This window comes from Podarcis cretensis (assembly GCF_951804945.1).
Source record: "Podarcis cretensis genome assembly, chromosome: 12".
NCBI classification, from domain to species: Eukaryota; Metazoa; Chordata; class Lepidosauria; order Squamata; family Lacertidae; genus Podarcis; species Podarcis cretensis.
Window position 1 is genome coordinate 53,082,772 of NC_137181.1, and position 22,759 is coordinate 53,105,530.

Genomic DNA, 22,759 nt, shown 5'->3' on the forward strand with positions numbered 1-22,759 from the left:
AGGGCTGATTTCTTTTCCTGTGATAAAAAGCCTTCTCTTTCGACCGCCAAACCTTTCAGGGAGCATTTGCAACCGTTTGGCACCATTTCTGAGTCAATTGCCGAAAGTCAGAGTTTTGATGAAATTGTGACCCCGGGGCTTAGGGATTTTTTCAAAAAACTATTTCTCTGTCGGTTAAGTTGTCGAGGGCTGATTTGTTTTCCAGTGATAAAAAGCCTTCTCTTTCGACCGCCAAACCTTTCAGGGGAGCATTTGCAACCGTTTGGCACCATTTCTGAGTCAATTGCCGAAAGTCAGAGTTTTGATGAAATTGTGACCCCGGGGCTTAGGGATTTTTTCAAGAAAATCTTTTCCTGCCGGTTAAGTTGTCGAGGGCTGATTTCTTTTCCTGTGATAAAAAGCCTTCTCTTTCGACCGCCAAACCTTTCAGGGGAGCATTTGCAACCGTTTGGCACCATTTCTGAGTCAATTGCCGAAAGTCAGAGTTTTGATGAAATTGTGACCCCGGGGCTTAGGGATTTTTTCAAGAAAATCTTTTCCTGCCGGTTAAGTTGTCGAGGGCTGATTTCTTTTCCTGTGATAAAAAGCCTTCTCTTTCCACCGCCAAACCTTTCAGGGGAGCATTTGCAACAGTTTGGCACCAGTTTTGAGTCAATTGCCAAAAGTCAGAGCTTAGGGATTTTTTCAAAAAAATATTTTTCTGCCGGTTAAGTTGTCGAAGGCTGATTTCTTTTCCTGTGATAAAAAGCCTTCTCTTTCGACCGCCAAACCTTTCAGGGGAGCATTTGCAACCGTTTGGCACCATTTCTGAGTCAATTGCCGAAAGTCAGAGATTTGATGAAATTATGACCCCGGGGCTTAGGGATTTTTTCAAGAAAATCTTTTCCTGCCGGTTAAGTTGTCGAGGGCTGATTTCTTTTCCTGTGATAAACAACCTCCTGTTTTGACCGCCAAACCTTTCAGGGGAGCATTTAAAACCGTTTGGCACCATTTCTAAGTCAATTGCCAAAAGTCAGAGATTTGATGAAATTGTGACCCCGGGGCTTAGGGATTTTTTCAAACAACTATTTCTCTGCCGGTTAAGTTGTCGAGGGCTGATTTCTTTTCCTGTGATAAAAAGCCTTCTCTTTCGACCGCCAAACCTTTCAGGGGAGCATTTGCAACCGTTTGGCACCATTTCTGAGTCAATTGCCGAAAGTCAGAGTTTTGATGAAATTGTGACCCCGGGGCTTAGGGATTTTTTCAAAAAAATATTTCTCTGTCGGTTAAGTTGTCGAAGGCTGATTTCTTTTCCTGTGATAAAAAGCCTTCTCTTTCGACCGCCAAACCTTTCAGGGGAGCATTTGCAACCGTTTGGCACCATTTCTGAGTCAATTGCCGAAAGTCAGAGTTTTGATGAAATTGTGACCCCGGGGCTTAGGGATTTTTTCAAAAAAATATTTCTCTGTCGGTTAAGTTGTCGAAGGCTGATTTCTTCTCCTGTGATAAAAAGCCTTCTCTTTCGACCGCCAAACCTTTCAGGGGAGCATTTGCAACCGTTTGGCACCATTTCTGAGTCAATTGCCGAAAGTCAGAGTTTTGATGAAATTGTGACCCCGGGGCTTAGGGATTTTTTCAAAAAAATATTTCTCTGTCGGTTAAGTTGTCGAAGGCTGATTTCTTTTCCTGTGATAAAAAGCCTTCTCTTTCGACCGCCAAACCTTTCAGGGGAGCATTTAAAACCGTTTGGCACCAGTTTTGAATCAATTGCCGAAAGTCAGAGTTTTGATGAAATTGTGACCCCCGGGCTTAGGGATTTTTTCAAGAAAATCTTTTCCTGCCGGTTAAGTTGTCGAGGGCTGATTTCTTTTCCTGTGATAAAAAGCCTTCTCTTTCGACCGCCAAACATTTCAGGGGAGCATTTGCAACCGTTTGGCACCATTTCTGAGTCAATTGCCGAAAGTCAGAGATTTGATGAAATTCTGACCCCGGGGCTTAGGGATTTTTTCAAAAAAATATTTCTCTGACGGTTAAGTTGTCGAGGGCTGATTTCTTTTCCTGTGATAAAAAGCCTTCTCTTTCGACCGCCAAACCTTTCAGGGGAGCATTTGCAACCGTTCGGCACCAGTTTTGAGTCAATTGCTTAGGAATTTTTTCAAAAAAATATATTCCTGCCGGTTAAGTTGTCGTTGGCTGATTTCTTTTCCTGTGATAAAAAGCCTTCTCTTTCGACCGCCAAACCTTTGTGGGGAGCAATAGCAACCGTTTGGCACCATTTTTGAGTCAATTGCCGAAAGTCAGAGTTTTGATGAAATTGTGACCCGGGGGCTTAGGGATTTTTTCAAAAAAATATTTTTCTGCCGGATAATTTGTCGAGGGCTCATTTCTTTTCCTGTGATAAAAAACCTCTTGTTTCGACTGCCAAACCTTTCAGGGGAGCATTTAAAACCGTTTGGTACCATTTCTGAGTCAATTGCCGAAAGTCAGATTTTTGATGATATTGTGACCCTGGGGCTTAGGGATTTTTTCAAAAATATCTTTTTCTGCCGGTTAAGTTGTCGAGGGCTGATTTCATTTCCTGTGATAAAAAATTTTCTCTTTCGACAGCCAAAACTTTCAGGGGAGCATTTGCAACCGTTTGGCACCAGTATTGAGTCAATTGCCGAAAGTCAGAGTTTTGATGAAATTGTGACCCCCGGGGTTAGGGATTTTTTCAAAAAAATATTTTTCTGCCGGTTAAGTTGTCGAGGGCTGATTTCTTTTCCTGTGATAAAAAGCCTTCTCTTTCGACCGCCAAACATTTCAGGGGAGCATTTGCAACCGTTTGGCACCATTTCTAAGTCAATTGCCGAAAGTCAGAGTTTTGGTGACATTGTGACCCCGGGGCTTAGGGATTTTTTCAAAAAAATATTTCTCTGTCGGTTAAGTTGTCGAAGGCTGATTTCTTTTCCTGTGATAAAAAGCCTTCTCTTTCGACCGCCAAACCTTTCAGGGGAGCATTTAAAACCGTTTGGCACCAGTTTTGAATCAATTGCCGAAAGTCAGAGTTTTGATGAAATTGTGACCCCCGGGCTTAGGGATTTTTTCAAGAAAATCTTTTCCTGCCGGTTAAGTTGTCGAGGGCTGATTTCTTTTCCTGTGATAAAAAGCCTTCTCTTTCGACCGCCAAACATTTCAGGGGAGCATTTGCAACCGTTTGGCACCATTTCTGAGTCAATTGCCGAAAGTCAGAGATTTGATGAAATTCTGACCCCGGGGCTTAGGGATTTTTTCAAAAAAATATTTCTCTGACGGTTAAGTTGTCGAGGGCTGATTTCTTTTCCTGTGATAAAAAGCCTTCTCTTTCGACCGCCAAACCTTTCAGGGGAGCATTTGCAACCGTTCGGCACCAGTTTTGAGTCAATTGCTTAGGAATTTTTTCAAAAAAATATATTCCTGCCGGTTAAGTTGTCGTTGGCTGATTTCTTTTCCTGTGATAAAAAGCCTTCTCTTTCGACCGCCAAACCTTTGTGGGGAGCAATAGCAACCGTTTGGCACCATTTTTGAGTCAATTGCCGAAAGTCAGAGTTTTGATGAAATTGTGACCCGGGGGCTTAGGGATTTTTTCAAAAAAATATTTTTCTGCCGGATAATTTGTCGAGGGCTCATTTCTTTTCCTGTGATAAAAAACCTCTTGTTTCGACTGCCAAACCTTTCAGGGGAGCATTTAAAACCGTTTGGTACCATTTCTGAGTCAATTGCCGAAAGTCAGATTTTTGATGATATTGTGACCCTGGGGCTTAGGGATTTTTTCAAAAATATCTTTTTCTGCCGGTTAAGTTGTCGAGGGCTGATTTCATTTCCTGTGATAAAAAATTTTCTCTTTCGACAGCCAAAACTTTCAGGGGAGCATTTGCAACCGTTTGGCACCAGTATTGAGTCAATTGCCGAAAGTCAGAGTTTTGATGAAATTGTGACCCCCGGGGTTAGGGATTTTTTCAAAAAAATATTTTTCTGCCGGTTAAGTTGTCGAGGGCTGATTTCTTTTCCTGTGATAAAAAGCCTTCTCTTTTGACCGCCAAAACTTTCAGGGGAGCATTTGCAACCGTTTGGCACCAGTATTGAGTCAATTGCTGAAAGTCAGAGTTTTGGTGACATTGTGACCCCGGGGCTTAGGGATTTTTTCAAAAAAATATTTTTCTGCCGGTTAAGTTGTCGAGGGCTGATTTCTTTTCCTGTGATAAAAAGCCTTCTCTTTCGACCGCAAAACTTTCAGGGGACCATTTGCAACCGTTTGGCACCATTTCTGAGTCAATTGCCGAAAGTCAGATTTTTGATGAAATTGTGACCCCGGGGCTTAGGGATTTTTTCAAAAATATCTTTGTCTGCCAAATAAGTTGTTGAGGGCTGATTTCTTTTCCTGTGATAAAAAACCTCCTGTTTCGACCGCCAAACCTTTCAGGGGAGCATTTAAAACCATTTGGCACCATTTCTGAGTCAATTGCCGAAAGTCAGAGATTTGATGAAATTGTGACCCCGGGGTTTAGGGATTTTTTCAAAAATATCTTTTTCTGCCGAATAAGTTGTCGAGGGCAGATTTCTTTTCCTGTGATAAAAAACATCCTGTTTGGACCGCCAAACTTTTCAGGGGAGCATTTAAAACCCTTTGGCACCATTTCTGAGACAATTGCCGAAAGTCAGAGATTTGATGAAATTGTGATCCCGGGGCTTAGGGATTTTTTCAAAAATATCTTTTTCTGCCAGTTAAGTTGTCAAGGGCTGATTTCTTATCTTGTGATAAAAAGCCTTCTCTTTCGACCACCAAACCTTTCAGAGGAGCATTTGCAACCGTTTAGCACCATTTTTGAATCAATTGCCGAAAGTCATATATTTGATGAAATAGGGATTTTTTCAAAAAAATATTTCTCTGCCGGTTAAGTTGTCGTTGGCTGATTTCTTTTCCTGTGATAAAAAGCCTTCTCTTTCGACCGCCAAACCTTTCAGGGGAGCATTTGCAACCGTTCGGCACCAGTTTTGAGTCAATTGCTTAGGGATTTTTTCAAAAAAATATTTTTCTGCCGGATAAGTTGTCTAGGGCTCATTTCTTTTCCTGTGATAAAAAACCTCCTGTTTCGACTGCCAAACCTTTCAGGGGAGCATTTAAAACCATTTGGTACCATTTCTGAGTCAATTGCCGAAAGTCAGATTTTTGATGATATTGTGACCCTGGGGCTTAGGGATTTTTTCAAAAATATCTTTTTCTGCCGGTTAAGTTGTCGAGGGCTGATTTCTTTTCCTATGATAAAAAACTTTCTCTTTCGACAGCCAAAACTTTCAGGGGAGCATTTGCAACCGTTTGGCACCAGTATTGAGTCAATTGCCGAAAGTCAGAGTTTTGATGAAATTGTGACCCCGGGGCTTAGGGATTTTTTCAAAAAAATATTTTTCTGCCGGTTAAGTTGTCGAGGGCTGATTTCTTTTCCTGTGATAAAAAGCCTTCTCTTTCGACCGCCAAACCTTTCAGGGGAGCATTTGCAACCGTTTGGCACCAGTTTTGAGTCAATTGCCGAAAGTCACACTTTTCATGAAATTGTGACCCGGAGCTTAGGGATTTTTTTAAAAAAATATTTTTCTGCCGGTTAAGTTGTCGAGGGCTGATTTTTTATCCTGTTATAAAAATGCTTCTCTTTCCACCGCCAAACCTTTCAGAGGAGCAATTGCAATCGTTTGGCACCATTTTTGAATCAATTACCGAAAGTCAGATTTTTGATGAAATTGTGACCCCAGGGCATAGGGATTTTTTCAAAAAAAATATTTCTCTGCCGGTTTAGTTGTTGACTGATTTCTTTTCCTGTGATAAAAATCTTTCTCTTTCGACCGCCAAACCTTTCAGGGGAGCATTTGCAACCGTTTAGCACCATTTTTGAATCAATTGCCGAAAGTCATATTTTTGATGGAATAGGGATTTTTTCAAAAAAATATTTCTCTGCCGGTTAAGTTGTCGTTGGCTGATTTCTTTTCCTGTGATAAAAAGCCTTCTCTTTCGACCGCCAAACCTTTCAGGGGAGCATTTGCAACCGTTCGGCACCAGTTTTGAGTCAATTGCTTAGGGATTTTTTCAAAAAAATATTTCTCTGCCGGTTAAGTTGTCGAGGGCTGATTTCTTTTCCTGTGATAAAAAGCCTTCTCTTTCGACCGCCAAAACTTTCAGGGGAGCATTAGCAACCGTTTGGCACCAGTATTGAGTCAATTGCCGAAATTCAGAGTTTTGATGAAATTGTGACCCCGGGGCTTAGGGATTTTTTCAAAAAATATTTTTTTGCCGGTTAAGTTGTCGAGGGCTCATTACTTTTCCTGTGATAAAAAACCTCCTGTTTCGACCGCCAAACATTTCAGGGGAGCATTTAAAACCGTTTGGCACCATTTCTGAGTCAATTGCCGAAAGTCAGAGTTTTGATGAAATTGTGACACCGGGGCTTAGGGATTTTTTCAAAAAAATATTTTTCTGCCGGTTAAGTTGTCGAGGGCTGATTTCTTTTCCTGTGATAAAAAGCCTTGTCTTTCGACCGCAAAACTTTCAGGGGACCATTTGCAACCGTTTGGCACCATTTCTGAGTCAATTGCCGAAAGTCAGATTTTTGATGAAATTGTGACCCCGGGGCTTAGGGATTTTTTCAAAAAAATATTTTTTTGCCGGTTAAGTTGTCGAAGGCTGATTTCTTTTCCTGTGATAAAAAACCTCCTGTTTCGACCGCCAAACCTTTCAGGGGAGCATTTAAAACCGTTTGGCACCATTTCTGAGACAATTGCCGAAAGTCAGAGATTTGATGAAATTGTGATCCCGGGGCTTAGGGATTTTTTCAAAAATATCTTTTTCTGCCGGTTAAGTTGTCAAGGGCTGATTTCTTACCCTGTTATAAAAAGCCTTCTCTTTCGACCGCCAAACCTTTCAGAGGAGCATTTGCAACCGTTTAGCACCATTTTTGAATCAATTGCCGAAAGTCATATTTTTGATGAAATAGGGATTTTTTCAAAAAAATATTTCTCTGCCGGTTAAGTTGTCGTTGGCTGATTTCTTTTCCTGTGATAAAAAGCCTTCTCTTTCGACCGCCAAACCTTTCAGGGGAGCATTTGCAACCGTTCGGCACCAGTTTTGAGTCAATTGCTTAGGGATTTTTTTAAAAAAATATTTTTCTGCCGGATAAGTTGTCTAGGGCTCATTTCTTTTCCTGTGATAAAAAACCTCCTGTTTCGACCGCCAAACCTTTCAGGGGAGCATTTAAAACCATTTGGTACCATTTCTGAGTCAATTGCCGAAAGTCAGATTTTTGATGATATTGTGACCCTGGGGCTTAGGGATTTTTTCAAAAAAATATTTTTCTGCCGGTTAAGTTGTCGAGGGCTGATTTCTTTTCCTGTGATAAAAAGCCTTCTCTTTCGACCGCCAAACCTTTCAGGGGAGCATTTGCAACCATTTGGCACCAGTTTTGAGTCAATTGCCGAAAGTCACACTTTTCATGAAATTGTGATCCGGAGCTTAGGGATTTTTTTAAAAAAATATTTTTCTGCCGGTTAAGTTGTCGAGGGCTGATTTTTTATCCTGTTATAAAAATGCTTCTCTTTCCACCGCCAAACCTTTCAGAGGAGCATTTGCAATCGTTTGGCACCATTTTTGAATCAATTACCGAAAGTCAGATTTTTGATGAAATTGTGACCCCAGGGCTTAGCGATTTTTTCAAAAAAAACATTTCTCTACCGGTTAAGTTGTTGGCTGATTTCTTTTCCTGTGATAAAAAGCCTTCTCTTTCGATCGCCAAAACTTTCAGGGGAGCATTTGCAACCGTTGGGCACCATTTCTGAGTCAATTGCCGAACGTCAGATTTTTGATGAAATTCTGACCCCGGGGCTTAGGGATTTTTTCAAAAAAATATTTCTCTGACGGTTAAGTTGTCGAGGGCTGATTTTTTTTCCTGTGATAAAAAACCTCATGTGTTGACCGCCAAACCTTTCAGGGGAGCATTTGCAACAGTTTGGCACCAGTTTTGAGTCAATTGCCAAAATTCAGAGCTTAGGGATTTTTTCAAAAAAAATTTTTTCTGCCGGTTAAGTTGTCGAAGGCTGATTTCTTTTCCTGTGATAAAAAGCCTTCTCTTTCGACCGCCAAACCTTTCAGAGGAGCATTTGCAACCGTTTGGCATCATTTTTGAATGAATTGCCGAAAGTCAGAGTTTTGATGAAATTGTGACCCCGGGGCTTAGGGATTTTTTCAAAAAAATATTTTTCTGCCGGTTAAGTTGTCGAAGGCTGATTTCTTTTCCTGTGATAAAAAGCCTTCTCTTTCGACCGCCAAACCTTTCAGAGGAGCATTTGCAACCGTTTGGCATCATTTTTGAATGAATTGCCGAAAGTCAGAGATTTGATGAAATTGTGACCCCAGGGCTTAGGGATTTTTTCAAAAAAATATGTTTCTGCCGGTTAAGTTGTCGAGGGCGGATTTCTTTTCCTGTGATAAAAACCCTTCTCTTTCGACCGCCAAACATTTCAGGGGAGCATTTGCAACCGTTTGGCACCATTTCTGAGTCAATTGCCGAAAGTCAGAGATTTGATGAAATTGTGACCCCGGGGCTTAGGGATTTTTTTTAAAAAAAATATTTTTCTGCCGGTTAAGTTGTCGAAGGCTGATTTCTTTTCCTGTGATAAAAAGCCTTCTCTTTCGACCGCCAAACCTTTCAGAGGAGCATTTGCAACCGTTTGGCACCATTTTTGAATGAATTGCCGAAAGTCAGAGTTTTGATGAAATTCTGACCCCGGGGCTTAGGGATTTTTTCAAAAAAATATTTCTCTGACGGTTAAGTTGTAGAGGGCTGATTTCTTTTCCTGTGATAAAAAACCTCATGTTTTGACCGCCAAACATTTCAGGGGAGCATTTGCAACAGTTTGGCACCAGTTTTGAGTCAATTGCCAAAAGTCAGAGCTTAGGGCTTTTTTCAAAAAAATATTTTTCTGCCGGTTAAGTTGTCGAAGGCTGATTTCTTTTCCCGTGATAAAAAGCCTTCTCTTTCGACCACCAAACCTTTCAGGGGAGCATTTGCAACCGTTTGGCACCATTTCTGAGTTAATTGCCGAAAGTCAGAGATTTGATGAAATTGTGACCCCGGGGCTTAGGGATTTTTTCGAAAATATCTTTTTCTGCCGAATAAGTTGTCGAGGACTGATTTCTTTTCCTGTGATAAACAACCTCCTTTTTCGACCGCCAAACCTTTCAGGGGAGCATTTAAAATCGTTTGGCACCATTTCTAAGTCAATTGCCGAAAGTCAGAGATTTGATGAAATTCTCACCCCGGGGCTTCGGGATTTTTTCAAAAAACTATTTCTCTGCCGGTTAAGTTGTCGAGGGCTGATTTCTTTTCCTGTGATAAAAAGCCTTCTCTTTCGACCGCCAAACCTTTCAGGGGAGCATTTAAAACCGTTTGGCACCAGTTTTGAGTCAATTGCCGAAAGTCAGAGATTTGAGGAAATTGTGACCCCGGGGCTTAGGGATTTTTTCAAGAAAATCTTTTCCTGCCGGTTAAGTTGTCGAGGGCTGATTTCTTTTCCTGTGATAAAAAGCCTTCTCTTTCGACCGCCAAACCTTTCAGGGGAGCATTTGCAACCGTTTGGCACCATTTCTGAGTCAATTGCCGAAAGTCAGAGTTTTGATGAAGTTGTGACCCCATGGCTTAGGGATTTTTACGAAAATATCTTTTTCTGCCGAATAAGTTGTCGAGGGCTGATTTCTTTTCCTGTGATAAACAACCTCCTGTTTTGACCGACAAACCTTTCAGGGGAGCATTTAAAACCGTTTGGCACCATTTCTAAGTCAATTGCCAAAAGTCAGAGATTTGATGAAATTCTGACCCCGGGGCTTAGGGATTTTTTCAAAAAACTATTTCTCTGCCGGTTAAGTTGTCGAGGGCTGATTTCTTTTCCTGTGATAAAAAGCCTTCTCTTTGGACCGCCAAACCTTTCAGCGGAGCATTTGCAACCGTTTGGCACCATTTTTGAATCAATTGCCAAAAGTCAGACTTTTGATGAAATTGTGACCCCGGGGCTTAGGGATTTTTTCAAAAAAATATTTCTCTGACGGTTAAGTTGTCGAGGGCTGATTTCTTATCCTGTGATAAAAAGCCTTCTCTTTCGACCGCCAAACCTTTCAGGGGAGCATTTGCAACCGTTTGGCACCATTTCTGAGTAAATTGCCGAAAGTCAGAGTTTTGATGAAATTGTGACCCCGGGGCTTAGGGATTTTTACGAAAATATCTTTTTCTGCCGAATAAGTTGTCGAGGGCTGATTTCTTTTCCTGTGATAAACAACCTCCTGTTTTGACCGACAAACCTTTCAGGGGAGCATTTAAAACCGTTTGGCACCATTTCTAAGTCAATTGCCAAAAGTCAGAGATTTGATGAAATTCTGACCCCGGGGCTTAGGGATTTTTTCAAAAAACTATTTCTCTGCCGGTTAAGTTGTCGAGGGCTGATTTCTTTTCCTGTGATAAAAAGCCTTCTCTTTGGACCGCCAAACCTTTCAGGGGAGCATTTGCAACCGTTTGGCACCATTTTTGAATCAATTGCCAAAAGTCAGACTTTTGATGAAATTGTGACCCCGGGGCTTAGGGATTTTTTCAAAAAAATATTTCTCTGACGGTTAAGTTGTCGAGGGCTGATTTCTTATCCTGTGATAAAAAGCCTTCTCTTTCGACCGCCAAACCTTTCAGGGGAGCATTTGCAACCGTTTGGCACCATTTCTGAGTAAATTGCCGAAAGTCAGAGTTTTGATGAAATTGTGACCCCGGGGCTTAGGGATTTTTACAAAAAATTATTTCTCTGACGGTTAAGTTGTCGAGGGCTGATTATTTTTCCTGTGATAAAAAGCCTTCTCTTTCGACCGCCAAACCTTTTAGGGGAGCATTTGCAACCGTTTGGCACCATTTCTGAGTTAATTGCCGAAAGTCAGAGATTTGATGAAATTGTGACCCCGGGGCTTAGGGATTTTTTCGAAAATATCTTTTTCTGCCGAATAAGTTATCGAGGACTGATATCTTTTCCTGTGATAAACAACCTCCTGTTTCGACCGCCAAACCTTTCAGGGGAGCATTTAAAATCGTTTGGCACCATTTCTGAGTCAATTGCCGAAAGTCAGAGATTTGATGAAATTCTCACCCCGGGGCTTCGGGATTTTTTCAAAAAACTATTTCTCTGCCGGTTAAGTTGTCGAGGGCTGATTTCTTTTCCTGTGATAAAAAGCCTTCTCTTTCGATCGCCAAACCTTTCAGGGGAGCATTTAAAACCGTTTGGCACCAGTTTTGAGTCAATTGCCGAAAGTCAGAGTTTTGATGAAATTGTGACCCCGGGGCTTAGGGATTTTTTCAAGAAAATCTTTTTCTGCCGAATAAGTTGTCGAGGGCTGATTTCTTTTCCTGTGATAAACAACCTCCTGTTTTGACCGACAAACCTTTCAGGGGAGCATTTAAAACCGTTTGGCACCATTTCTGACTCAATTGACGAAAGTCAGAGTTTTGATGAAGTTGTGACCCCGGGGCTTAGGGATTTTTTTCGAAAATATCTTTTTCTGCCGAATAAGTTGTCGAGGGCTGATTTCTGTTCCTGTGATAAAAAACCTCCTTGTTTTGACCGCCAAACCTCTCAGGGGAGCATTTAAAACCTTTTGGCACCATTTCTAAGTCAATTGCCGAAAGTCAGAGATTTGATGAAATTCTGACCCCGGGGCTTAGGGATTTTTTCAAAAAAATATTTCTCTGACGGTTAAGTTGTCGAGGGCTGATTTCTTTTCCTGTGATAAAAAGCCTTCTCTTTCGACCGCCAAACCTTTCAGGGGAGCATTTGCTACCGTTTAGCACCATTTTTGAATCAGTTGCCGAAAGTCAGAGATTTAATGAATTTGTGACCCCGGGGCTTAGGGATTTTTTCAAAAAAATATTTTTCTGCTGGTTAAGTTGTCGAAGGCAGATTTCTTATCCTGTGATAAAAAGCCTTCTCTTTCGACCGCCAAACCTTTCAGATGAGCATTTGCAACCGTTTGGCACCATTTTTGAATCAATTGCCGAAAGTCAGAGATTTGATGAAATTGTGACCCCAGGGCTTAGGGATTTTTTCAAAAAAATATTTTTCTGCCGAATAAGTTGTCGAGGGCTGATTGTTTTTCCTGTGATAAAAAACCTCATGTTTTGACCGCCAAACATTTCAGGGGAGCATTTGCAACAGTTTGGCACCAGTTTTGAGTCAATTGCCAAAAGTCAGAGCTTAGGGATTTTTTCAAAAAAATATTTTTCTGCCGGTTAAGTTGTCGAAGGCTGATTTCTTTTCCTGTGATAAAAAGCCTTCTCTTTCGACCACCAAACCTTTCAGGGGAGCATTTGCAACCGTTTGGCACCATTTCTGAGTTAATTGCCGAAAGTCAGAGATTTGATGAAATTGTGACCCCGGGGCTTAGGGATTTTTTCGAAAATATCTTTTTCTGCCGAATAAGTTGTCGAGGACTGATTTCTTTTCCTGTGATAAACAACCTCCTGTTTCGACCGCCAAACCTTTCAGGGGAGCATTTAAAATCGTTTGGCACCATTTCTGAGTCAATTGCCGAAAGTCAGAGATTTGATGAAATTCTCACCCCGGGGCTTAGGGTTTTTTTCAAAAAACTATTTCTCTGCCGGTTAAGTTGTCGAGGGCTGATTTCTTTTCCTGTGATAAAAAGCCTTCTCTTTGGACCGCCAAACCTTTCAGGGGAGCATTTGCAACCGTTTGGCACCATTTTTGAATCAATTGCCAAAAGTCAGACTTTTGATGAAATTGTGACCCCGGGGCTTAGGGATTTTTTCAAAAAAATATTTCTCTGACGGTTAAGTTGTCGAGGGCTGATTTCTTATCCTGTGATAAAAAGCCTTCACTTTCGACCGCCAAACCTTTCAGGGGAGTATTTGCAACCGTTTGGCACCATTTCTGAGTAAATTGCCGAAAGTCAGTGTTTTGATGAAATTGTGACCCCGGGGCTTAGGGATTTTTACAAAAAATTATTTCTCTTTCGGTTAAGTTGTCGAGGGATGATTTCTTTTCCTGTGATAAAAAGCCTTCTCTTTCGACCGCCAAACCTTTTAGGGGAGCATTTGCAACAGTTTGGCACCAGTTTTGAGTCAATTGCCAAAAGTCAGAGCTTAGGGATTTTTTCAAAAAAATATTTTTCTGCCGGTTAAGTTGTCGAAGGCTGATTTCTTTTCCTGTGATAAAAAGCCTTCTCTTTCGACCGCCAAACCTTTCAGGGGAGCATTTGCAACCGTTTGGCACCATTTCTGAGTTAATTGCCGAAAGTCAGAGATTTGATGAAATTGTGACCCCGGGGCTTAGGGATTTTTTCGAAAATATCTTTTTCTGCCGAATAAGTTGTCGAGGACTGATTTCTTTTCCTGTGATAAACAACCTCCTGTTTCGACCGCCAAACCTTTCAGGGGAGCATTTAAAATCGTTTGGCACCATTTCTGAGTCAATTGCCGAAAGTCAGAGATTTGATGAAATTCTCACCCCGGGGCTTAGGGTTTTTTTCAAAAAACTATTTCTCTGCCGGTTAAGTTGTCGAGGGCTGATTTCTTTTCCTGTGATAAAAAGCCTTCTCTTTGGACCGCCAAACCTTTCAGGGGAGCATTTGCAACCGTTTGGCACCATTTTTGAATCAATTGCCAAAAGTCAGACTTTTGATGAAATTGTGACCCCGGGGCTTAGGGATTTTTTCAAAAAAATATTTCTCTGACGGTTAAGTTGTCGAGGGCTGATTTCTTATCCTGTGATAAAAAGCCTTCACTTTCGACCGCCAAACCTTTCAGGGGAGTATTTGCAACCGTTTGGCACCATTTCTGAGTAAATTGCCGAAAGTCAGTGTTTTGATGAAATTGTGACCCCGGGGCTTAGGGATTTTTACAAAAAATTATTTCTCTTTCGGTTAAGTTGTCGAGGGATGATTTCTTTTCCTGTGATAAAAAGCCTTCTCTTTCGACCGCCAAACCTTTTAGGGGAGCATTTGCAACAGTTTGGCACCAGTTTTGAGTCAATTGCCAAAAGTCAGAGCTTATGGATTTTTTCGAAAATATCTTTTTCTGCCGAATAAGTTGTCGAAGGCTGATTTCTTTTCCTGTGATAAACAACCTCCTGTTTTGACCGCCAAACCTTTCAGGGGAGCATTTAAAACCGTTTGGCACCATTTCTAAGTCAATTGCCGAAAGTCAGAGATTTGATGAAATTATGACCCCGGGGCTTAGGGATTTTTTCAAAAAACTATTTCTCTGCCGGTTAAGTTGTCGAGGGCTGATTTCTTTTCCTGTGATAAAAAGCCTTCTCTTTCGACCGCCAAACCTTTCAGGGGAGCATTTGCAACCGTTTGGCACCAGTTTTGAGTCAATTGCCGAAAGTCAGAGTTTTGATGAAATTGTGACCCCGGGGCTTAGGGATTTTTTCGAAAAAATCTTTTCCTGCAGGTTAAGTTGTCGAGGGCTGATTTCTTTTCCTGCGATAAAAAGCCTTCTCTTTGGACCGCCAAACCTTTCAGGGGAGCATTTGCAACCGTTTGGCACCATTTTTGAATCAATTGCCGAAAGTCAGAGATTTGATGAAATTGTGACTCCAGGGCTTAGGGATTTTTTCAAAAAAATATTTTTCTGCCGGTTAAGTTGTCGAGGGCGGATTTCTTTTCCTGTAATAAAAACCCTTCTCTTTCGATCGCCAAAACTTTCAGGGGAGCATATGCAACCGTTTGGCACCAGTTTTGAGTCAATTACCGAAAGTCAGAGTTTTGATGAAATTGTGACCCCGGGGCTTAGGGATTTTTTTCAAGAAAATCTTTTCCTGCCGGTTAAGTTGTCGAGGGCTGATTTCTTTTCCTGTGATAAAAACCCTTCTCTTTCGACCGCCAAACATTTCAGGGGAGCATTTGCAACCGTTTGGCACCATTTCTAAGTCAATTGCCGAAAGTCAGAGATTTGATGAAATTCTGACCCCGGGGCTTAGGGATTTTTTCAAAAAAATATTTCTCTGACGGTTAAGTTTTTGAGGGCTGATTTCTTTTCCTGTGATAAAAAGCCTTCTCTTTCGACCGCCAAACCTTTCAGGGAGCATTTGCAACCGTTTGGCACCATTTCTGAGTCAATTGCCGAAAGTCAGAGTTTTGATGAAATTGTGACCCCGGGGCTTAGGGATTTTTTCAAAAAACTATTTCTCTGTCGGTTAAGTTGTCGAGGGCTGATTTCTTTTCCTGTGATAAAAAGCCTTCTCTTTCGACCCCCAAACCTTTCAGGGGAGCATTTGCAACCGTTTGGCACCATTTCTGAGTCAATTGCCAAAAGTCAGAGTTTTGATGAAATTGTGACCCCGGGGCTTAGGGATTTTTTCAAGAAAATCTTTTCCTGCCGGTTAAGTTGTCGAGGGCTGATTTCTTTTCCTGTGATAAAAAGCCTTCTCTTTCGACCGCCAAACCTTTCAGGGGAGCATTTGCAACCGTTTGGCACCATTTCTGAGTCAATTGCCGAAAGTCAGAGTTTTGATGAAATTGTGACCCCGGGGCTTAGGGATTTTTTCAAGAAAATCTTTTCCTGCCGGTTAAGTTGTCGAGGGCTGATTTCTTTTCCTGTGATAAAAAGCCTTCTCTTTCCACCGCCAAACCTTTCAGGGGAGCATTTGCAACAGTTTGGCACCAGTTTTGAGTCAATTGCCAAAAGTCAGAGCTTAGGGATTTTTTCAAAAAAATATTTTTCTGCCGGTTAAGTTGTCGAAGGCTGATTTCTTTTCCTGTGATAAAAAGCCTTCTCTTTCGACCGCCAAACCTTTCAGGGGAGCATTTGCAACCGTTTGGCACCATTTCTGAGTCAATTGCCGAAAGTCAGAGATTTGATGAAATTATGACCCCGGGGCTTAGGGATTTTTTCAAGAAAATCTTTTCCTGCCGGTTAAGTTGTCGAGGGCTGATTTCTTTTCCTGTGATAAACAACCTCCTGTTTTGACCGCCAAACCTTTCAGGGGAGCATTTAAAACCGTTTGGCACCATTTCTAAGTCAATTGCCAAAAGTCAGAGATTTGATGAAATTGTGACCCCGGGGCTTAGGGATTTTTTCAAACAACTATTTCTCTGCCGGTTAAGTTGTCGAGGGCTGATTTCTTTTCCTGTGATAAAAAGCCTTCTCTTTCGACCGCCAAACCTTTCAGGGGAGCATTTGCAACCGTTTGGCACCATTTCTGAGTCAATTGCCGAAAGTCAGAGTTTTGATGAAATTGTGACCCCGGGGCTTAGGGATTTTTTCAAAAAACTATTTCTCTGTCGGTTAAGTTGTCGAAGGCTGATTTCTTTTCCTGTGATAAAAAGCCTTCTCTTTCGACCGCCAAACCTTTCAGGGGAGCATTTGCAACCGTTTGGCACCATTTCTGAGTCAATTGCCGAAAGTCAGAGTTTTGATGAAATTGTGACCCCGGGGCTTAGGGATTTTTTCAAAAAAATATTTCTCTGTCGGTTAAGTTGTCGAAGGCTGATTTCTTCTCCTGTGATAAAAAGCCTTCTCTTTCGACCGCCAAACCTTTCAGGGGAGCATTTAAAACCGTTTGGCACCAGTTTTGAATCAATTGCCGAAAGTCAGAGTTTTGATGAAATTGTGACCCCCGGGCTTAGGGATTTTTTCAAGAAAATCTTTTCCTGCCGGTTAAGTTGTCGAGGGCTGATTTCTTTTCCTGTGATAAAAAGCCTTCTCTTTCGACCGCCAAACATTTCAGGGGAGCATTTGCAACCGTTTGGCACCATTTCTGAGTCAATTGCCGAAAGTCAGATTTTTGATGAAATTGTGACCCCGGGGCTTAGGGATTTTTTCAAAAATATCTTTGTCTGCCAAATAAGTTGTTGAGGGCTGATTTCTTTTCCTGTGATAAAAAACCTCCTGTTTCGACCGCCAAACCTTTCAGGGGAGCATTTGCAACCGTTCGGCACCAGTTTTGAGTCAATTGCTTAGGAATTTTTTCAAAAAAATATATTCCTGCCGGTTAAGTTGTCGTTGGCTGATTTCTTTTCCTGTGATAAAAAGCCTTCTCTTTCGACCGCCAAACCTTTGTGGGGAGCAATAGCAACCGTTTGGCACCATTTTTGAGTCAATTGCCGAAAGTCAGAGTTTTGATGAAATTGTGACCCGGGGGCTTAGGGATTTTTTCAAAAAAATATTTTTCTGCCGGATAATTTGTCGAGGGCTCATTTCTTTTCCTGTGATAAAAAACCTCTTGTTTCGACTGCCAAACCTTTCAGGGGAGCATTTAAAACCGTTTGGTACCATTTCTGAGTCAATTGCCGAAAGTCAGATTTTTGATGATATTGTGACCCTGGGGCTTAGGGATTTTTTCAAAAATATCTTTTTCTGCCGGTTAAGTTGTCGAGGGCTGATTTCATTTCCTGTGATAAAAAATTTTCTCTTTCGACAGCCAAAACTTTCAGGGGAGCATTTGCAACCGTTTGGCACCAGTATTGAGTCAATTGCCGAAAGTCAGAGTTTTGATGAAATTGTGACCCCCGGGCTTAGGGATTTTTTCAAAAAAATATTTTTCTGCCGGTTAAGTTGTCGAGGGCTGATTTCTTTTCCTGTGATAAAAAGCCTTCTCTTTTGACCGCCAAACCTTTCAGGGGAGCATTTGCAACCGTTTGGCACCAGTATTGAGTCAATTGCTGAAAGTCAGAGTTTTGGTGACATTGTGACCCCGGGGCTTAGGGATTTTTTCAAAAAAATATTTTTCTGCCGGTTAAGTTGTCGAGGGCTGATTTCTTTTCCTGTGATAAAAAGCCTTCTCTTTCGACCGCAAAACTTTCAGGGGACCATTTGCAACCGTTTGGCACCATTTCTGAGTCAATTGCCGAAAGTCAGATTTTTGATGAAATTGTGACCCCGGGGCTTAGGGATTTTTTCAAAAATATCTTTGTCTGCCAAATAAGTTGTTGAGGGCTGATTTCTTTTCCTGTGATAAAAAACCTCCTGTTTCGACCGCCAAACCTTTCAGGGGAGCATTTAAAACCATTTGGCACCATTTCTGAGTCAATTGCCGAAAGTCAGAGATTTGATGAAATTGTGACCCCGGGGTTTAGGGATTTTTTCAAAAATATCTTTTTCTGCCGAATAAGTTGTCGAGGGCAGATTTCTTTTCCTGTGATAAAAAACATCCTGTTTGGACCGCCAAACTTTTCAGGGGAGCATTTAAAACCCTTTGGCACCATTTCTGAGACAATTGCCGAAAGTCAGAGATTTGATGAAATTGTGATCCCGGGGCTTAGGGATTTTTTCAAAAATATCTTTTTCTGCCAGTTAAGTTGTCAAGGGCTGATTTCTTATCTTGTGATAAAAAGCCTTCTCTTTCGACCACCAAACCTTTCAGAGGAGCATTTGCAACCGTTTAGCACCATTTTTGAATCAATTGCCGAAAGTCATATATTTGATGAAATAGGGATTTTTTCAAAAAAATATTTCTCTGCCGGTTAAGTTGTCGTTGGCTGATTTCTTTTCCTGTGATAAAAAGCCTTCTCTTTCGACCGCCAAACCTTTCAGGGGAGCATTTGCAACCGTTCGGCACCAGTTTTGAGTCAATTGCTTAGGGATTTTTTCAAAAAAATATTTTTCTGCCGGATAAGTTGTCTAGGGCTCATTTCTTTTCCTGTGATAAAAAACCTCCTGTTTCGACTGCCAAACCTTTCAGGGGAGCATTTAAAACCATTTGGTACCATTTCTGAGTCAATTGCCGAAAGTCAGATTTTTGATGATATTGTGACCCTGGGGCTTAGGGATTTTTTCAAAAATATCTTTTTCTGCCGGTTAAGTTGTCGAGGGCTGATTTCTTTTCCTATGATAAAAAACTTTCTCTTTCGACAGCCAAAACTTTCAGGGGAGCATTTGCAACCGTTTGGCACCAGTATTGAGTCAATTGCCGAAAGTCAGAGTTTTGATGAAATTGTGACCCCGGGGCTTAGGGATTTTTTCAAAAAAATATTTTTCTGCCGGTTAAGTTGTCGAGGGCTGATTTCTTTTCCTGTGATAAAAAGCCTTCTCTTTCGACCGCCAAACCTTTCAGGGGAGCATTTGCAACCGTTTGGCACCAGTTTTGAGTCAATTGCCGAAAGTCACACTTTTCATGAAATTGTGATCCGGAGCTTAGGGATTTTTTTAAAAAAATATTTTTCTGCCGGTTAAGTTGTCGAGGGCTGATTTTTTATCCTGTTATAAAAATGCTTCTCTTTCCACCGCCAAACCTTTCAGAGGAGCAATTGCAATCGTTTGGCACCATTTTTGAATCAATTACCGAAAGTCAGATTTTTGATGAAATTGTGACCCCAGGGCTTAGGGATTTTTTCAAAAAAAATATTTCTCTGCCGGTTTAGTTGTTGACTGATTTCTTTTCCTGTGATAAAAATCTTTCTCTTTCGACCGCCAAACCTTTCAGGGGAGCATTTGCAACCGTTTAGCACCATTTTTGAATCAATTGCCGAAAGTCATATTTTTGATGAAATAGGGATTTTTTCAAAAAAATATTTCTCTGCCGGTTAAGTTGTCGTTGGCTGATTTCTTTTCCTGTGATAAAAAGCCTTCTCTTTCGACCGCCAAACCTTTCAGGGGAGCATTTGCAACCGTTCGGCACCAGTTTTGAGTCAATTGCTTAGGGATTTTTTCAAAAAAATATTTCTCTGCCGGTTAAGTTGTCGAGGGCTGATTTCTTTTCCTGTGATAAAAAGCCTTCTCTTTCGACCGCCAAAACTTTCAGGGGAGCATTAGCAACCGTTTGGCACCAGTATTGAGTCAATTGCCGAAATTCAGAGTTTTGATGAAATTGTGACCCCGGGGCTTAGGGATTTTTTCAAAAAATATTTTTTTGCCGGTTAAGTTGTCGAGGGCTCATTACTTTTCCTGTGATAAAAAACCTCCTGTTTCGACCGCCAAACATTTCAGGGGAGCATTTAAAACCGTTTGGCACCATTTCTGAGTCAATTGCCGAAAGTCAGAGTTTTGATGAAATTGTGACACCGGGGCTTAGGGATTTTTTCAAAAAAATATTTTTCTGCCGGTTAAGTTGTCGAGGGCTGATTTCTTTTCCTGTGATAAAAAGCCTTGTCTTTCGACCGCAAAACTTTCAGGGGACCATTTGCAACCGTTTGGCACCATTTCTGAGTCAATTGCCGAAAGTCAGAGATTTGATGAAATTGTGATCCCGGGGCTTAGGGATTTTTTCAAAAATATCTTTTTCTGCCGGTTAAGTTGTCAAGGGCTGATTTCTTACCCTGTTATAAAAAGCCTTCTCTTTCGACCGCCAAACCTTTCAGAGGAGCATTTGCAACCGTTTAGCACCATTTTTGAATCAATTGCCGAAAGTCATATTTTTGATGAAATAGGGATTTTTTCAAAAAAATATTTCTCTGCCGGTTAAGTTGTCGTTGGCTGATTTCTTTTCCTGTGATAAAAAGCCTTCTCTTTCGACCGCCAAACCTTTCAGGGGAGCATTTGCAACCGTTCGGCACCAGTTTTGAGTCAATTGCTTAGGGATTTTTTCAAAAAAATATTTTTCTGCCGGATAAGTTGTCTAGGGCTCATTTCTTTTCCTGTGATAAAAAACCTCCTGTTTCGACCGCAAAACCTTTCAGGGGAGCATTTAAAACCATTTGGTACCATTTCTGAGTCAATTGCCGAAAGTCAGATTTTTGATGATATTGTGACCCTGGGGCTTAGGGATTTTTTCAAAAAAATATTTTTCTGCCGGTTAAGTTGTCGAGGGCTGATTTCTTTTCCTGTGATAAAAAGCCTTCTCTTTCGACCGCCAAACCTTTCAGGGGAGCATTTGCAACCGTTTGGCACCAGTTTTGAGTCAATTGCCGAAAGTCACACTTTTCATGAAATTGTGATCCGGAGCTTAGGGATTTTTTTAAAAAAATATTTTTCTGCCGGTTAAGTTGTCGAGGGCTGATTTTTTATCCTGTTATAAAAATGCTTCTCTTTCCACCGCCAAACCTTTCAGAGGAGCATTTGCAATCGTTTGGCACCATTTTTGAATCAATTACCGAAAGTCAGATTTTTGATGAAATTGTGACCCCAGGGCTTAGGGATTTTTTCAAAAAAAATATTTCTCTGCCGGTTTAGTTGTTGACTGATTTCTTTTCCTGTGATAAAAAGCCTTCTCTTTCGACCGCCAAACCTTTCAGCGGAGCATTTAAAACCATTTGGCACCATTTCTGAGTCAATTGCCGAAAGTCAGAGATTTGATGAAATTGTGACCCCGGGGTTTAGGGATTTTTTCAAAAATATCTTTTTCTGCCGAATAAGTTGTCGAGGGCAGATTTCTTTTCCTGTGATAAAAAACATCCTGTTTGGACCGCCAAACTTTTCAGGGGAGCATTTAAAACCCTTTGGCACCATTTCTGAGACAATTGCCGAAAGTCAGAGATTTGATGAAATTGTGATCCCGGGGCTTAGGGATTTTTTCAAAAATATCTTTTTCTGCCAGTTAAGTTGTCAAGGGCTGATTTCTTATCTTGTGATAAAAAGCCTTCTCTTTCGACCACCAAACCTTTCAGAGGAGCATTTGCAACCGTTTAGCACCATTTTTGAATCAATTGCCGAAAGTCATATATTTGATGAAATAGGGATTTTTTCAAAAAAATATTTCTCTGCCGGTTAAGTTGTCGTTGGCTGATTTCTTTTCCTGTGATAAAAAGCCTTCTCTTTCGACCGCCAAACCTTTCAGGGGAGCATTTGCAACCGTTCGGCACCAGTTTTGAGTCAATTGCTTAGGGATTTTTTCAAAAAAATATTTTTCTGCCGGATAAGTTGTCTAGGGCTCATTTCTTTTCCTGTGATAAAAAACCTCCTGTTTCGACTGCCAAACCTTTCAGGGGAGCATTTAAAACCATTTGGTACCATTTCTGAGTCAATTGCCGAAAGTCAGATTTTTGATGATATTGTGACCCTGGGGCTTAGGGATTTTTTCAAAAATATCTTTTTCTGCCGGTTAAGTTGTCGAGGGCTGATTTCTTTTCCTATGATAAAAAACTTTCTCTTTCGACAGCCAAAACTTTCAGGGGAGCATTTGCAACCGTTTGGCACCAGTATTGAGTCAATTGCCGAAAGTCAGAGTTTTGATGAAATTGTGACCCCGGGGCTTAGGGATTTTTTCAAAAAAATATTTTTCTGCCGGTTAAGTTGTCGAGGGCTGATTTCTTTTCCTGTGATAAAAAGCCTTCTCTTTCGACCGCCAAACCTTTCAGGGGAGCATTTGCAACCGTTTGGCACCAGTTTTGAGTCAATTGCCGAAAGTCACACTTTTCATGAAATTGTGATCCGGAGCTTAGGGATTTTTTTAAAAAAATATTTTTCTGCCGGTTAAGTTGTCGAGGGCTGATTTTTTATCCTGTTATAAAAATGCTTCTCTTTCCACCGCCAAACCTTTCAGAGGAGCAATTGCAATCGTTTGGCACCATTTTTGAATCAATTACCGAAAGTCAGATTTTTGATGAAATTGTGACCCCAGGGCTTAGGGATTTTTTCAAAAAAAATATTTCTCTGCCGGTTTAGTTGTTGACTGATTTCTTTTCCTGTGATAAAAATCTTTCTCTTTCGACCGCCAAACCTTTCAGGGGAGCATTTGCAACCGTTTAGCACCATTTTTGAATCAATTGCCGAAAGTCATATTTTTGATGAAATAGGGATTTTTTCAAAAAAATATTTCTCTGCCGGTTAAGTTGTCGTTGGCTGATTTCTTTTCCTGTGAT